Source organism: Labeo rohita, chromosome 10 (genome assembly GCF_022985175.1).
Source record: "Labeo rohita strain BAU-BD-2019 chromosome 10, IGBB_LRoh.1.0, whole genome shotgun sequence".
NCBI classification, from domain to species: Eukaryota; Metazoa; Chordata; class Actinopteri; order Cypriniformes; family Cyprinidae; genus Labeo; species Labeo rohita.
Window position 1 is genome coordinate 28,661,640 of NC_066878.1, and position 14,529 is coordinate 28,676,168.

At 33.5% G+C, this 14,529-nt stretch overlaps 1 long non-coding RNA gene across 1 annotated transcript in view; it reads left to right on the forward strand.

Moving 5' to 3' along the window:
• Nucleotides 1-14,529, forward strand: part of LOC127172164 (uncharacterized) — an 83,479-nt gene that overhangs the window by 57,903 nt on the left and 11,047 nt on the right. The window contains exon 2 of the long non-coding RNA XR_007828596.1: nucleotides 7,518-7,689. This is a non-coding gene — a long non-coding RNA (uncharacterized LOC127172164). The remainder of the gene's footprint in view (nucleotides 1-7,517; nucleotides 7,690-14,529) is intronic.

Below are 14,529 nucleotides of genomic sequence, written 5' to 3' on the forward strand. Positions count from 1 at the left end.
AAGTAGTTTAAATAAATAAAAGAAGTCAAGAAAGAAATGTTCAACATTCTGGATGTGGAAAATCAAATCAAGCCTATTGAATCAGAGGATATAGCTGTGGGATTTTTGCATCTAGAATCAGATTACTGACTGCTTTCCAAGCCTGTTGTACGTAATGAATATCACATAAAACTTTTGCACTAACATGTAGGCAGTTGTTTATTTAGTTGTTTCCCTATGTTGTTTCCCAGTCTGAAAAAAAAAACAAAAAAAACCTTATTTCACAAGTAACAAATTTCCCATGACGATCACATATTGCACATAAACCTTGTGTGCACTAATATGTCTTCCATGACGCTAATGTTTATTCATTTAAAGTAGCTTGTTTATCCATCGCAACACGATTCTGGGAACTTGTGTCAGTCTCCTTTTTGTGAGACGCATTTCAGCCAGCGGCGAATGGGTAAACACTATTGTTCCACTAAAACAGCCTCGGATAAGAGACCTCATTAGCTTAGTAATGTTATTTGGTCTGTGGCTTTAACTTTTCTGTGAATTTTATCAAACTAACCTTTGTTAATTACATTGCATCGCTTGATGGCGGAAGATAAGGTGCTAATTGCTGTAGGTGCTATTAGCGTGGCTCGAGCATCTAATGGGCTCGTGCAAGTCGCACATCAGGTGCCCTGCGCTGATCAAAGTCATTTGCCAGAGACATACAAGAGCTGTTATTTGAACCTATACGGTAAAGTTAGAAGTGCTGCTAGGTGTAAAGGTGGATTTTCTAAGCCTGTCTCTTTCCAGATGGCAAACAAGGACGCTAGATCTGGCTGGATTTGCTCTCTCTCTCCACGCTTCTCGGTGGCCTGTCACCTCACACGCCTCCCGAGACCTTCAAGGTCGAATTAATAGTCAAATTTGTAGCTCTCTGTCCAGCACGGGGATTTTCTCCTCAGCATTATGTAAATTTCACTGCATATATTTGAAATTTAGAGAGCTGTCTCGGTAGACTTTTGCATCGAGTGGCTGGTAGCTCGTTTTTTTGTTGTGCTACAAAATATTAGGCCAGGAACTAACTTTATGACCCTCCTTGTCAGGTTTTGGCTGGGAACAAGAAAACAATAGTGTGAACCTTGGACAACTCCCAGTCAGCGGTATGACAAAATGCGCCAGGAAACACCTCGTTACCTCTTCAGGAAATACCGTTTTCTCCTTCTACACCTTCTTTTGAAACGGCTGAAGAAATGTGTTTTATGCATTATAAGAGAATCTTGTTCATATGCAAACATGGCAGCTGGGCTCGCATTTTGACGACATTTTATAATGCAAATATCAAACTGATCAAAAAATCAGATGCACCCACAGTCATATTCTAATATAGTACATTTATAGTAGGTTTAATCGCGATTAAAATAAAAGTTAGAGTTTGCCTAATGTGTGTACTGTGTGTAATTATGTATATATAAATACACACAAATTAATGTATATATTTAAGAGAAAAATATTCTAATATGACTGTGGGTTTGACAGGTTGCCAGCCCTAATTTATAGTATTTATATATAGTGCTAACTGGTAATTAAATAGGAATTTTAAATTCTAAAACACTTTCTTCTTTGCATATGAAGGTAGATAGAAGTTGAATGTACATGTGACCACATGCACTGGAATAGCACTGTGCCATGCTTATTCAAATTACATCAGTGTCATTCTTTTCTAGGAAAACAAGTGAGAAAGAAACATGTAAACGAGGCTCATGTGCTGGATCCATTATTTGCCTGACACAATTAATGTTGCATTAGTGCTTTGTGCTATTACCTGATTTGCATCATATTCAGTGTCACATGATCCTTCAGAAATCCTTCTAATATGCTGATTTGCTGCTCAGTAATTTTCTTATTATTAATGCTGAAAACAGTTGTGCTGGAGTTGGGCTGCTTCACAATGCAGAGATTCAGCATCATTTCGTTTTGTGTCTGGATGCAGCAGAAAGAACATGAAGTTCAGGATTTATTGATTCGTCAGAGGCCTTTGAGCAGTTTTTCTCTGAAATAGTTATCTGACGAAGAACATTTTGAGTAAGAGCTTAATTGTGTTCCCTGGGTTGGTTGGGTACTTGGGTTATTTTTGTAATTGCAGCCTCTTTTGGAAATGATGCAAGTGTACAAGTACATGTAATCACAGTGCTTTATTCGTCAGTAGGACAGCTGTACAATCAGATACAACAATAATTTCTCATATTAATTACAATATAGGCTTATATGCTGATTTAGCATTTACTTAAATGGCATGAGATGACTGGAATTCAACTGATTTCCTAATGAACTGTCACCAACTCACCTGGATATGTTCGTAGATTGTGGAAAGTAGTTATTTTTGGAATGGAAATATGGATATTTTGTTTTTAAACATCATATTTTTTCGCTTATTTTAGTTAATTTTATAAAACCGGAGAGCTATGCCGGTAGTAGTGCTGATATTGTCATGTAAACATGGCTGAAGGCAAGAAAAGAGTAGGCACAGACGAACCGATTCAACTGAGTGAGTCATTTACGCCGAAACGGCTCCGATTGATTCAAACTGGTGACTTCAATCATTCTGTTTTAGCTATTCACTAGAGAAAACCCATTCAAAAGAACCATTCATCGAATTTTGACATAGCTTTTTGAATCTCCGAATCAGTTTCGTTGTAAAATTATTATTCATATCAGGACTTTGTGGTGCATATGGCGAACCATTTGATTTCGATCAGAACTTCGGAGCGGGTTCATGAATCTTTTGATTTAGATCGGAACAGCGGGTTCGCGAATCATTTGAGTCAGATCGGAACTTCGGACCGGGTTTGTGAATCTTTTGACTCGGATCAGAACAGCGGGTTTGCAAATCATTTGAGTCAGATCGGAACTTCGGAGCATGATTCAGGTCGGTACTTTAGAGTGGGTTCGCAAATCATTTCAGATCGGGACGCGCTCCAAAATCCCAATCTGAATAATGGTTTGTGAATCATTCGTAAATCGGTACTTTAGAGTGGGTTCACGAATCTTTTGATTTAGATCGGCACTTCGGAGCATGTATGGCTATATAATTACATATAAATATATATTAACTATATAAATTACATATATATATTTACCATCAACTTGGAATTATAAGGTTCTATCTGACATTTTTGTCAAAAATATGTTTGTTTTTTTTTGTTTTTTTGTTTTTTTTTAACATATGGTGAACATGGAGTTCAGGATTTATCGATTCGTCAGTGGTCTTTGAGCAGTTTTCCTCTGAAATGGTTATCTGGCATAGAACATTTTGAATAAGAGCTTGATTGTGTTCCCTGGGTTGGTTGGGTACTTGGCTTAGCCTATTTTTGTAATTGCAACCTCTTTTGGAAATGATGCAAGTGTACAAGTACAAGTAATCACAGTGCTTTATTCGTCAATAGGACAGCTTGTGTCGTTCATTTAAATAAAGCCTTTTGGATTGCTGTCTGTCACCTGATGTTTTTCACTTTGTGTCAAGTGCATATGACTGATTAATGTGTGATTTCATCAGGTCATTAACCGTAGATATAAATATGATTTCTGCCAAAGGTTTCTGTGTCAGTGTGTATCTTTCTCTCTCTCTCTCATTATATGAGTCTGTATAAAGGTCAGTGTGTGTTTTATCAGTGCAGATCTCAGAGTGTTTGTTTGGTATATCTAACAGCGCTTTCCTTCTGTAGCATCCGCAGGACGAGCCCTCCACCCTTATCAGTCAGGCTCAGATAACTAGATTCTCCATTTCACCCTGACCAGCGGCAGATGCAATACATGAGAGGAGTGTGTGTGTTTGAAAGCGCAATGATTGGCAGCTTTATCAGTCATGTTTAATGCTGGTTTAATGATCAGTTCCATCCACGCCGTGAGCAGAGATAGACAGATATGTGTCAAATCTTGTGGGTCGCTGCTCTGTTACAGGCATTTTATGTTTGTCAGGAACTGTTAGTCCTCAGACAATGTTTACAAACCATTTACTTCCATAACGTGACACATTCCCAATATTGAAATAATATAATCCAACAGGATATTTATTGAGAATTTTATTTTGTCGTTTTTTCATTGTCTAAAGACAAACAGATACAGCTTTGTAGAGATAAGAGTCATTCTACAGAAATGTCCACGTTTGGTATGTCTTAAAATTAATTCCTTATTAAAACATTTAAATTTAGACGACTTTATTAGATTACCTTTTGATTTAATAAATACATATAAATGACAGCTTAATGATTTTTTTTTTAATCTTTTTTGTGCAGTTATTTAAAGACCACACTGGTGTTACCTTCTTTGGCAATATTAAAGGTTTTTATGAATTTTTTTTTTCTTTTTTTCAGCACATTTGTCAGAGTTACAGAAAAATAATGAAAATGCAAGAAATAAGAAGATTATGTTTTATTTATTTAATATGACAGAAAAAAACACAGTAACACCAGTGACGTACATAAGGCCTGATATACTGATCTTCACTTTTGTTACCCATAAGGTAAGGTAATTTTCATGAAAAATGCATTTTACAAAATGACTGCTTTAAGGTATCAAACCACATGTTGTCAGTCATGGTATACTCACTAAATTAAGTAGTTTAATCCATTTGTATTGTAGTTTTTTACAATTCCCTAACAATAAAGTAGGTCACGCCAGTGACTTAAACTAAAAGCTTCATATGAAATCATGAGATAAATGAGAAAATTTCTGATAACTGAAAAGAGACAGTGGACTTAACATGGGCACTTTTTAAATAAATCTTTAGGAAATGGGAAGAAGGAAGTTAAGTGATGTCATCAGTGTGAATTTTTTTTTAAATTTATTTATTTTTTTATTTTTTCCCCCAAAATACTCTTTTTGTTAAACAGTAACACCAGTGGCACAACTCCAGTAGAGGACTTTTATTAAATGGTTCATTCTATAATTGTGGGTACATCTCATGCCTGTAAAGTATATTTTTAATATATTTTCATCAGTATAAAGCCCTGATACTTAATTTTCTAGTACACACTTATATTTTTCCCAATCACATTACTATATGTTAAAAAAGCCATATCTTTTGTACAAAAATGACGTTCATATCACATACAACCCTGGTATTCAGCTGTCCGATTTTGTAGTTGCTTATTCTACTCTACATTTAAGCTTGAAAATGACCTCAAATATACATTTATTTCATAGTTTTGCCTTAAGTTAAATTAGGTTGTCAAGACAATTGGGTATGTGCTTAAAAAAAATAATAGTTTATTGTGATATAACTTGTTTTATTTGTGCCCGAAAAACCATTGTCAACTAAGTTACCCACTAGAATCCCCCTCACGCAAAAAAAAAAAGGAATGGTTTGTCCCATTCTCGCATAATTTGCACAGTATGATGATATTTCCTCTGGAAGTACATGGATGAAACACTACTAGTTATGTTCTCTCCCTTTCCCCTAATATTGGTTAAACTAGCAAACCTGTGTCAAGAAGACTGGATTGGAACAATGAATTGACTGTCAACAGTGTTACCCAAGTATTATTGGTGCAAATTTTAAAAAGACAGTTTAACTTTATGCTTTGTTTATGAAAATATATTTATAAACACACCATATGTTTAGTAGTTCTAGGTTTTCATGTTGAGGATAGGCCCATAAGAATAAAAATGTCAACTAAGTTACCTGTCAACTGTGTTACCCAGTAAAGATAACATGGTGGACAGTAGCAAACATAGATGGAATTTTATGCACATATTCCTACAGATTACCTTTATTTATATAGCACTGTACCTGTTTGGATTTTTGGGAAAAATTAAAACTTTTTTCTTCACCTTGTCAAATTCTAAATGTACCCCTAATTATAGAATGACCCATATGTTTTATAATATTTATTCAGCATGCCGTTTACATCATATATGTGACATCATATAAATAAGCTTTCAATTGATGTATGGTTTGTTAGGATAGGACAATATTTGGCTGAGATACAACTATTTGAATATATGGACTTGAGGGTGCAAAAAAATCTAAATATTGAGAAAATCACCTTTAAATTTTGGAAATGAAGTCCTTAGCAAAGCATATTAGTAATCAAAAAATAACTTTTGATATATTTACAGTAGGAATTTTACTAAATATCTCCATGGAACATGAACTTTACTTAATTTCCTAATGTTTTTTGGCATAAAAGAAAAATCAATAATTTTGACCCATACAATGTATTTTTGGCTATTGCTACAAATATACCCCAGCGACTTAAGACTGGTTTTGTGGTCCAGGGTCACATATTTGATAGTTATGAATACAATATTGCATTTTAAATGGTAGAAAAATCTGTTTTTGACCTCAAAATAAAGCACTGTATTACTATATTTTATATATATATATAATATTAATATTATTAAAATTATAGTGTAAAACACTATATATACTATACAATAAAGAGGCAATCTGTACATGGCTGTGGGGACGAGTGGTTTGAATTCTGTATAATTAATTTAAAAACAAATGTTCCCAAATTAATGGCTCAAGAAGGTGTTCAAATAACATATTGTTTCATTTAAAATATAAAGAAGTTGTAACCCTAAAGTGTTTTACAAGTGTAACATAATATTTCCGTACAGGCTAGGAATAGAAAAATTGACATTTCCATAGAATGACCCATAAACAAACAATTATACAAATAAATAAATACAGGGCAGACAATAATATAATGTATGTGGAAAACAGAAAAGGTTAAGGGAAAGTTTTTAATATAGTCTAAGAAAAGAGAGCACTTCGTTTTATTTATTAAAAAGTATATGGTAAGTGGTTAAAAGTAAAGGGAACGGATGACGTAAGCTCAGAAGAAAATGTGTTTCAGAACTGCGGCAAACTGCTGCATTTAAAGAAAGATTATTAAGACCGTTATTTTCTTTTGGAATAATGTGCACCAGGGGTGTGTATTAAAGTAATAGTTCACTCGAAAATGAAAATGTGCTGAATATGTACTCTCCCTCAGCCCATCCTAGATGTAGATGCTTGTTTCTTCATCAGAACAGATTTGGAGAAATTTAGCATGTTTTGCTCATCAATGGATTCTCTGTAGTCTGTAGTGAATGGGTGCCGTCAGAATGACAGTCCAAACAGCTGATTAAAAACATCACAATAATCCACAATTAATGTGCACCACTGCACCCCATCAATTAATGTCTAATGAAGTAAAAAGTTGTTTTTTTTTTTGTTTGTTTTTTTTTTGGTTGGAAACAAATCTATCTTTAAGATGTTTTTAACTTCTTAATATTTGCAGAGTCCATAACCCATAATAAAGCAGTAAAAAGTCCTCTGTTCTCCTTTCAAATAGAAATCCACCCACATATTTGTTTAAAACGGTTTGGAATTTTTCACTTCTAAACGGTGCTTGATCTGTGCATATTTCTCTCCTGATTCACAAATTCTTCACTGGAAAAAACAATCTTATGGATTATGGATATAGCTGGAAGCAACTGTTTGTTAAAAACACCTTAATGATGGATTTGTTTCTTACAAACAACTTTTCTCTTCACAGGATGTTAATAGAAGGACTGGAGTCAAATGGATTACTTGTGGATTACTTGTGGATTACTTGTGGATTACTTGTGGATTACTTGTGGATTACTCGTGGATTACTTGTGGATTACTGTGATGTTTTTTTCGGACTCTCATTCTGACGGCACCCATTCACTGCAGAGCATCCATTGGTGAGCAAATCTGTTATGCAAATTTTCATTTTTGAAATTTTCTTTAAAAAACAACAGACCCCGTTGACTTTCATTGTATGAAACTTTCTTCAGAATATGTTCTTTGTGTTGCGCACAGCATGGTGACAATGATGACAATGTTTACTTTTGGGTGAGCTATCTCTTTAAGAAAGCTACAGTAGCTACAGTACAGTAGGTTTTGTAACATAGCTAATATGTGCATAACCCACTAACCTATGGCATGCTCTTTTAGCTTTATTTTTATAATAAGCATAAACTGAGTAGATTTCTTGGCACTTTTTCTCACATAAAGCAATTTTTACTCAAAATTGGAGAGTAAATAATGACAGCGTTCATTTCTGGGTGAACTGTCTCTTTAAGAAGGTAGCTACAGTACACTAGGTTTTGTAACAGAGCTAATATGTGACTCTGGACCACAAAACCAGTCATAAGTTGCATGGGTATATTTGTAGCAATATCTATCAATACATTATGTGGGTCAAAATTATAGATTTTTCTTTTATGCCAAAAATCATTAGGATATGAATTAAAGATCATGTTTCTTGAAGATATTTTGCAAATTTCCTACCTTAAATACATCAAAACTTTTTGATTAGTAATATGCATTGCTAAAAACTTAATTTGGACAACTTTAAATGTGATTTGTTTTCAATATTTAGATTTTTTTTTTTTGCAACCTCAAATTCCAGATTTTCAAATAGTTGTATCTCAGCCAAATATTGTTCTATCCAAACAAACCATACATCAATTGAAAGCTAATTTATTTAGCTTTCAGTTTAAAAAAAATGAGCCTTATGACTGGTTTTGTGGTCCAGGGTAACATATGTGGATTACCTACTAACCTAATGACATGCTCTTTTTGCTTTATTTTTATAAGAAGCATAAATTGAGTAGATTTGTTGGCACTTTTTCCTTTTCTACTCGCATAAAGACACTTCTGAATGTGGAAATGGGTATTAAACAGTTTATCACACACATGAGTCACTTTACAAAAGACTATTCATTATGCATGTCTGCTTTCCTGTTTGCTGATATCATTAGTGGTGTTTGGTAAGGAAAGCAACTATTGCTTATATAAAGCCTGAACATGATCTACGCAAGCATGTTAATGCAAACGATTGCTTTTATGTGTCGTTCAAGTCTGAATTGTGTCAGATTTGGGTCTGAGCAGCATAGTGCAATGCATTGTGGCAATGCATTTTGGGTTAGCACTGTTTGATTTTAGTTGATTAAAATGTGCAGTTGCATTGAAGGAACTGAAAACATGCCATCAGTATCTGTGCATTTCAAAAACAGAAAGAACGATTTTATTGAACCATGACAGTTAGTGTAATTCACATGAACAGCCTTTTTAAGGAGGTACTTGGCGAGCGGAGCTTCCGTTTCTTCTGGATGAGAATCTCTGAAGCAGTGAGCAGCCTCTCATCTTTGTGAGACGGTGGAGTTTGTTGCCATGGCGATGGAGGAAGAGACAGAAAGGGAGACGAGCATTAAAGTGCGAAGTACACTGCAGCTGCCACATGACGCCACAATTGTTACCACAGCAACATACTCGGTCAGTATTTCCATATGAATGAAATCAAATAGAGGTTAACCTCTGTGCATTTCCTGAATGTTGATCGGATTGACAGTCTTATTGCAATGAAAGAAAATGTCCTAGCAGATTACGTCATTAATCTCTCATTTTTAAACCACTATTCATGTAGAGACACTTTTTACCAACCAATCAGATCCTGAAGGATAAGTCATGCACTACATTTATTCCCATTGTATATCAATCAGTTCGAAATACAAGTAAAATGGTTTAAAAACATTTAATGTTCACTTTTATGAAGTAAAAAATTCGAAGTTCAGTCAACTAAAATAAGTTTATTAAACTTGAAATGTTAAGTTGTACTAAGTAACAACTTAGATATTTGTGTTTGCTTAACTTAACCGATGGGTAAGTAACCCAGCTGCCTTAAAATTTTAAGTTGATTCACCTCAAATATCTAAGTTGTCACTTAGTATATTTTAACATTTCAAGTTTTTTTGGAGTTGACTGAACTTAAAATTTTAAGGCAGCCAGGTTACAAATTATTTTAAGTTGACTCAACATCTTATGTACCATGCAGAATTCTTTGTTGTATTTTCCTGTCAAAATAAAGGAGCCCCTTTGGATTTCTTCAGCTTTTAAGAAATGCCGGTTTCTCCAGTAGTAGGCGGAACTAATGCGCAAACGACAATCTCATTGGATGGCACTCACCTGTTATCGTCCCTGATTGGATTTCAGCAAATCAGTTTGAGCGAACGCAGACATGATTAATATTCATGAACCCAGCAGCCCATTAATAGCCCATAGTGCATTTTCTATTGTTATTAGTAGTAGAATTTGTAGTAGTTTTGTTATCTTATCATCATTATTTTTATTTTTTTATTCCTTTTTTTACAGAAACACTAAATGACAAACAATATCTTAAATATTACCACCAGTCCTAAGATCAGTCAACATGATAAATATGCAATCATACATGGTTATTCTAATTACTAAAGTTTTAATTACTAAAGTTTAATGCTAAATTATTATATCATATTATAATGCTTTGTCTGTAGAAGGCTTATAATATTTACAGTATTTTATTTTTTATTTGATAGGTGTCTCTCACAATGTCCCACAGCAACATTAAAATACATTATAGTAGATTAGTGTATGTTTTATAATAAAAATTTATTCTATTTAGTGTCCATTTCATTCAAGTTATTTGACATCTGAACTTTTTTTTTCTTTTTTTTTTTTTTTTTTCAAAGTAACACGACAGTTACTTTCCCTGGTATTAGTTACATTTATAATGATGTAACTGATGTTACTAACTCAGTTACTATTTGTGAGAACTAACTAGTCAGAGCAAATGGGTTCAAATTGAGCATCACAATGCTGTAAATAAATGGAAAATTTAAAATTATGCATTTTTATGCAATTCAATTTGATATTAGCGTTTCTCACAAATGCCTTTGATTTAGTGTAAGTTTAACAAATGCCTGACAATGGACGGCAACGACTCTTACGCTGTAAATTGCTGAGCTGATTTATCTGTTTTAATAATCCTCTGGTCATCAACAGTGTTGGGCATGTTACTTTCAAAAGTAATTAACTATAGTTATTAGTTACTTCTCACAAATAGTAATTGAGTTACATCATTATAAAAGTAACTGATTACCAGGGAAAGTAACTACTGTGTTACTTTTTAAAAAAAAAAAAAAAAGTTAAAATATGTCAAATAACTTGGATGCCCCCAATATTAAATGTTAAATTAATGAAATTTAAATGAAATAAATTAAATTTTTCCAAACTAATATTAAATATCTGATATCCTGTATATACGAAAAATAATACTGATAAGATAACAAAACTGCTACGAATTCTTGTACCAATAACAATGAAAATAAAGACGTTTACATGGTGCACTTCAATTCTGCATGTTATAAGACTCTCTCGCTCTGTATCTTTCTTTCCATGTGTATGAGACAAAACGACAGCTCGTGTGTCTTCACATTGGAATATTATAATAAATTTTAGTAACACTGCATTTTATTGTCATTAATAGTAATGGCGTTGTAACGGGGGAAACAGTAATTTGTTTGATTACTCGTTACTGAAAAAAAAACGCTGTTTATTTAAAACGCCGTTATTCCCATCACTGGTCATCAAGCTAATTAGATGGATGCAGAGGCTGTTCAGGCCAGATGGAATCTACAATCTCTGTTCGTTTGCTGGCTTTATGGCTGCAATGCTATTGCTGTGATTTGGTCACACAGACCAAAACAAAAACAGACATTCTGTCACAAATCGCACATTTCAAAAGTAGAATTACTGCACCTTTTAAGTTATCAGGTCTTTGATAACATTCTCAAAACCACAGCACAAAAACATTATTTACGAAATGTTCTCAAATGGTGCGTTTTTCTCAACAGTTTAGTTAGGTGGTGTTCTAACGTATTTAAACGTTACTTATTGTTTCGGAATGTTCAGAGAACATTCAGTGTAACATTCCCGTGTTTGCAAAAGGACAAAATGTAACATTAATGTTTGCCATAACCAAGAAAAAAAAAGCAGTTTAAAAATGGCAGTTTTAAACATTCAGAGAACAACGTTTTCATAACTGAAAAGTTGGAAAACCATTCTTAGTACACATTTTTGTTGTTGAACGCAGGGTTTAGCCGAGCATTCAGCAGACAGATGAGCAGTCAGAGATCTTCGGCTCAGATGGGTTTGGGGAGGCTGTGAACTCTCTCTCAGCTGCTGTCACAGATCTCCTGTTACCCTCCTCCTCTCTGACATCAATATTTCTGTCACATCAGGGTGCTTTAGTCAGGCCAGTTTAGTCATTTCTGTGTTATTGCCAGCTTTAAGGCAATCTGGGGCCGTGCAGCCATGTTAAAAGTCTCAGATTTCAAAGGCCTTTGCGTCTGAGAAATTCCCAAGACTTCACACACATTAACTTTGTGTGACCTCAGGAGATTTTTCTTACGCCATAACATTTACTAACTGCATTTTTACATTTATTCACAATAGCGCAGTTTTCAAAAGGTTCAAGTGGCCGTTTCATAACCATCTGCTGACTTGAGATGCTCGTCACATGTGTAACTGTTTATTATCATGCGAGGGAACCAACTGACATGGACAGAAAAGCAATTCATGAGGAACAATGTACCACTGAGATATATCATAGTAGGAATGCCAACGTCGTCGTCAGTCTGAATTAATGATCATGAAATTCATCTTTACTGTCACAGACTGAAAGAAAAGTCACAGTGAGGTTTTTAATATCTCAAATACTTCTCCAAGACTAAACGGGGAACAAATCAAGACTTTTGCTTACTGTAAGTCTGAACAATGATCTCAACAATGTCTGAAGATTTGGCAAGAAAAGAAAAGACAGATCTCAAATGAATATTAAATATAAATATATAAATATATAAATATATATAAATAAATAAATAAATAAATATATAAATATATATATATATAATTTAAAATGAAATTTTCTATGTAATATACTTTAAAATGTAATTTATTCCTGTGATGCCATGTTGAATTTTCAGCGGTTTGTGAGATTGCTAATGACAATGGCAAATTTAATTGCATAAAATGTATCATTTTTAATTGTATGTTTATTTAAAGCATTATGGTGCTCAATTTGAACCCCATTTGCTCTGACCTTTGCATTTAGCCAGTTATTACTGGTCCAATTGTACAACTTAAAACAGACCTTTTCTGTTTAGTTAAAAGGTTTTTTCTTTCATTTACTTTTCAGTGTTTACTGTGTACGCTTTCTGCTTTCTTACAGCCTCATTATCTGCAACACTTTTCATGTGGAGGTCAAAGCAGCGCATCTGTAGACTGTTTATGGATACCGCATTATTATAGTATTCAAAAGATGACTATTCACTCGCTATTCATATAGTGAATATATGAATATAGTGAGACTATAGATCTCATGCTCGTACCTCAATTTTATTTAGAGCTGGAAACTGATAAAAAATTAGCAATTTGGAACAGAAGTAGGACTGGGCGATTATGGCCAAAAAATGATCTCAATAATTTTTTTTCATATCACTCAATATTGATAATTATCACGATAAATGTCAACTTTTTATTTCTTATTTAAGTTTAAAGGCAGATTTTTGCTACATTGTGAAAGTTGTAAAAACCAGACAGTTAAATGTGGCTTTGAAATATTATTTTTGGTCAGAACAAAACACTTCATGTTTTTTGAATTCTTCACACTTTTTCCAGTAATATTGTTTCAAATCAAGAAACAGGTTTGTGTTACCTGATAATATTAATAATAAATAATAACATTATTTTGTCTCTTAGAAATACACATTTGATAGTAGCTTCAGTTAGGATGCAGATGTAGATTTATGTTCATTAGTAAAATCAGTAATATCTGTTTAAAAAAAAAAAAAAAAAAAAAAAAAAAAAACTGTAGCAACCTAATTTTTATATGGTGAAATTTTTGTATTTGTAATTAAGTTGGCTTGAGAAAGCCAACACTCTTCAAACTCCAACTGACAAAATTCAAATCTTAACTCCCAGAATCCCTTGAGGGTCAATCAAGCTTCCCTTCTGTGTACTATTTCTAATCCATTTACACTCATTTAAGCTTCCACTCTAATATTTCTAATCTAACTATCTAAGTCATGCTAGCAACATGCTAGTAACGTGCTAATCATGCTAACAACATGCTAGTAACATGCTAATCATGCTAAAAACATGCTAGTAACATGCTAATCATGCTAACAACATGCTAGTAACATGCTAATCATGCTAACAACATGCTATTAACTTGCTAATCATGCTAGCAACATGCTAGTAACATTTTAACATTTTAATCATGTTAACAACATGCCAGTAGCATGCTATTCATGTTAGAAACATGCTTACAAAATTCTAGTAACATGCTAATCATGCTAACAACATGCTATTACCTTGGTAATCATGCTAGCAACATGCTAGTTACATGCTAATCATACTAGAAACATGGTAACAACATTCTAATCTTGCTGGAAACATGCAAACAAAATGTTAGTAACATACTAATCAAGTTAGAAACATGCTAACAACATTATTAATATGTTAATCATGCTAGCAGCATGCTAATCATGCTAATAACATGCTAGCAACTTGCGTATCATGCTAATCATGTTAGAAACATGCTAATCATGTTACAAACATACTAGTACTTTACTAATCATGTTAACAACATGCAAGTAACATGTTAATCATGATAGAAAAATGCTAGCAATGTGCTAGTAACAGTCTAGTAACAATATTCA